Source organism: Rhinopithecus bieti, unplaced genomic scaffold (genome assembly GCF_001698545.2).
Source record: "Rhinopithecus bieti isolate Rb0 unplaced genomic scaffold, ASM169854v2 scaffold_763, whole genome shotgun sequence".
Lineage (NCBI taxonomy): Eukaryota > Metazoa > Chordata > Mammalia > Primates > Cercopithecidae > Rhinopithecus > Rhinopithecus bieti.
The window spans coordinates 1815896-1819893 of record NW_016803270.1 but is presented as its reverse complement, the minus strand read 5'-3'; the positions used below and the strand labels follow the sequence as shown (position 1 = coordinate 1819893).

The 3998-nt window shown below is 44.0% G+C and overlaps 1 pseudogene; it reads right to left on the bottom strand.

The window, feature by feature from the left end:
- Positions 1 to 1333: 1333 nt before the first annotated feature.
- Positions 1334 to 2126, bottom strand: LOC108529391 (60S ribosomal protein L7a pseudogene; annotated as a pseudogene).
- Between the last annotated feature and the right edge of the window lie 1872 nt (positions 2127 to 3998).

Sequence of the window (3998 nt, the reverse complement as noted above, 5' to 3'; positions counted from 1 at the left end):
GAGAAAAGAGGGGAAATGTTCCTTTCAGATCTTGAGAGATGTCAGACTCTCAGTTCATCTTTCCTGGATCTGGACCAGGGAGGACCTCGGAAAGCCTGGCTGCAAGGACACGGATTTCCTCTACAGATGCAAATTTCTCTGCAAAAGACAGCTTCTTAGCTACTCTTCCATTTCCAACCCTTCTGAATAGCCATCTTGAAATATATCAAGGAAATATATTTTGGGGTGAAATTTTTTGGCTTCCTACAAGTCATGGTACAAATAGGTGGACACACTGGCTAGGGGGTTTGCTACCCAAGTTGCTGTCGATCAGTTTGATCTGGTCAAGGAAAATGTGGAGGAAGCAGGCTCTATTATTCCCTCTCTTGGATCTTTGCATACCCCGTTGCTTCCATGCCTGGCAGATGCTGGTGGGCATCACTGAAGTTCTATGTGACACCAGAGGAAGTGGATGGTATCACCAAGGGAGGTGGAGTCACAAAATCAGAGACTGCCACATTAGGGAGGACCTGCAAGTCATTTCACAGCCAGCTCTCTTCTTCCTTCTTCCTCTTCCTTTTTTTAAAATTCTTTCTTCTTTTTCCTTTCTTCTTCTTTTCTTTTTAGTGAAAGTCTCTTTCTGTCACCCAGGCTGAAGTGCAGTGGTGTATCATGGCTCATTGCAGCCTCAAACCTCTGAGCTCAGGTGACTCTCCTACCTGAGCCTCCCGAGTAGCTGGGATCATAGGCTTGAGTCACCATGTCACAGGCATTCAAACCAGAGCGACTCCATCATGAATAGGGGCTGGTTGAAATAAGGCTGAGACCTACTGGGCTGCATTCCTAGGAGGTTAAGGCATTCTAAGTCACAGGATGAGGTAGGAGGTCAACACAAGATACGGGTTATAAAGACCTTGCTGATAAAATAGGTTGTGGTAAAGAAGTGGCCAGAACCCACCAAAACCAAGATGGCAATGAGAATGACCTCTGGTCGTCCTCCCTGCACGTTATGTGCTAATTATAATGCATTAGCATGCTAAGAGACACTCCCACCAGCACCATGGCAGTTTACAGATGCCATGGCAACATCAGGAAGTTACCCTATATGATCTAAATGGGAGAGGAACCCTCAGTTCCAGGAATTGCCCACCTCTTTCCCAGAAAACTCATGAATAATCCATCTCTTGTTTAGCATATGATCAAGAAGTAACTATAAGTACAAGCAGCTGAGTGGCCCACACCACTGCTCTGCCCAATGGAGTAACTATTCTTTATCCTTTTACTTTCTTCTTTTCTTTTTTAAATTTGTATTATTTTAATTATTTTTATGTACAGAAAACTCAACAGCGTACATTTAACCCAGTTTAGTGGCAAGTTTTTTAGCTTTTGCCTTTTTGAGCTTCACAATGCAAGCCACAGACTTGGGACCCAGGACATTGCCGCCCCAGTGATGGCGGATCTCATTGTATCTGTCACTGTAATTGGTCCTGATAGCTTCCACCAGCTTAGCTAAAGCACCTTTGTCTTCCGAGTACACCTGTGTGAAGGCGACAGTGGAGCAGGTCTTCCTGTGGACTAGACGGCCCAGTCTTGCCTTCCCCTTGATAATGCAGTAAGGGATCCCCATTTTATGACACAGGGCAGGCAAGGAGACAGCCAGCCCGATGGGATCCACGTTGTGTACTATCACCACTAGCTGAGCTTTCTTGTTCTCCACCAAGGTGGTGACGGTGTTAACTCCTGCTCGAAGGACAGGTGGCCTCTTAGTGGGGACGTCCCCTTTACCAGCAGCTTTCTTCTTGGCCCGGGCCAACGGCCTCTGGTTCTTCTCTTGCTTTGTCTCTGGTCTGTACTTGTGGGCCAGCTTAAGCAGCTAAGTAGCTGTTTGGTGGTCTGGGGCCTGGGTGAGCTGATTAATTGCAGGACAGCTGTTTATAGAGGATGGCTCTCTGCCACTGCAACCTAATATAGCGGGGCCATTTCACAAAGCGAGTGAGGTCTCTTTTGGGCTGGATGTCCTGTCCAGTGGCAAAATTCTTAGGCCTTTCCTCAAACAGGGGATTCACCACTTTCTTGGCCTCCTGTTTCTTCACGCCAGCAGGGGCCGGAGCCACCTTCTTCCCCTTAGCCTTCTTTCCTTTCGGCATCTTGGGCGACAGGAGGAGAGAGAGCTATCTATTTACTTTCTTAATAAAATTTCACTTTATGGACTCGCCCCAGATTATTTCTTGTGCAAGATCCAAGAACCCTCTCTTGGGGTCTGGATCAGGACACCTTTCTGGTAACAACAATTACCTGGCAGCTCCCTTAGTGTACAGATTTGGAAACGGAGGCCCAGAAAGGGTCGCTGACTCTTCCACAGTCACTGGATAATTGCCAGAACAGGTAAAACTCCACCTGGAACTTCTCATCTTTCCATCCTGAGGCATGAGCTCTCAGGGAGCTCATCCAGTCTGAACTTCCATCCCCTTCAGCCTGTACCTGTTAGAGCAGCTGCTACATGCTGAGCCTGAGCCTGCACATCTGAGAGCCTGCCCACTGATGCTGGGTAAGAAATGCTGCTGCCCAGACGGGGGGATCAGTGACAGTTTGTCATAAAAAATCTGAGGAAGTAGATAATCCATGTTTAAATAAAAGACATCAGTAGACAAGTATGTGCATCTTAGTTATGAAGATAGTACTCTGCAACAGGGTCTAAGTGGTGTTTCTTACCTTGTAATTGCAATCCGAGGACTTGAGTGGAGTTCTAGAATCTAGGACTGTCCTTGGGCTCTGCTTAATTTATCAGCGACACCTCAAGCCTCACAAAGAGAAGGCTGTGTTTCTGGTTGCTGTGGTCTGATTGGCAGCAAGTTGTCATCTCTCTGATCTTGATTTATTTTTTAGGAGGGGGCCCACATGGGAATCTTATTAGGCTGAGCTTTTTTATGTGTGTGGGAGACCCTTCTCTTCTTTCCTTTTTAAATTCTGAACAATAAGCCATTCAAGGTTATCTCATTATCAAACCTGCACTGCCCTGGAAGTTAAGGAAGGTGGAAGAGGAGACATAGCAAAGTAAGGGCCTTGGTCTGAATTTGGCTGGCAGATATTTAGCTGGCCCTAAAGAACGATGCTTAAAATAATTTGAGACAATGTTTAAAAACCAATGATCTCCTATGAAAACCTGGATTTGAGGTGTCTCTTTAAATAAAAATATCAGAAAATCTGGCTGCGCTGAGCCAAAATTCTCAGTGGTAAGAATAATCAGGGGCTGACTGGTCTCTGTGCATTTTAGACCAGCTACACATTCTCTCCCTTAGCCTCCTGGCACCTTATGCATTGGAGTTTGCAACCCTTTTTGAGGAGGAAATAATAAAAGCCACTAAACCACATCTCCACTAAAATTCATGTATTATATTATTCACTCACAAGTATTTATTGAACCCAACTCTATGCTAGGGTCAATTTTATTTTACTTTTAATTTTTATTTCAATAGTTTTTGGGGTACAGGTGGTTTTCGGTTATGTGAATAAGTTCTTTGGTGCTGATTTCTGAGATTTGGGTGTACCCATCACCCAAACAGTGTACACTGTGCCCAATATGTAGCCTTTTATCTTTCAGCCTCCTCCCATCTTTCTGCCTGATTCCCCAAAGTTCATTATATCATTCTTATGCCATTGCATCTTCATAGCTTAGCTCCTACTTATAAGTGAGAACATACAATATTTGGTTTTCCATTCCTGAGTTACTTTACTTAGAATAATGGCTTCCAGCTCCATCCAAGTTGCTGCAAAATACATTATTTCCTTCCTTTTAATGGCTGAGCAGTATTCCATGGTGTATATATACTACAGTTTCCTTATCCATTTGGTTGATGGGCACTTAGATTGGTTCCATATCTTTGCAATTGTGAATTGTGCTGCAATAAACATGCATGTGTATTTATCTTTTCCATATAATGGCTTCTTTTTTTTTTTTTTTTTTTTTTTTTTTGTTTATACCCCTAGGGATGGGTGTTTTTTTTTTTTTTTTTTTTTTT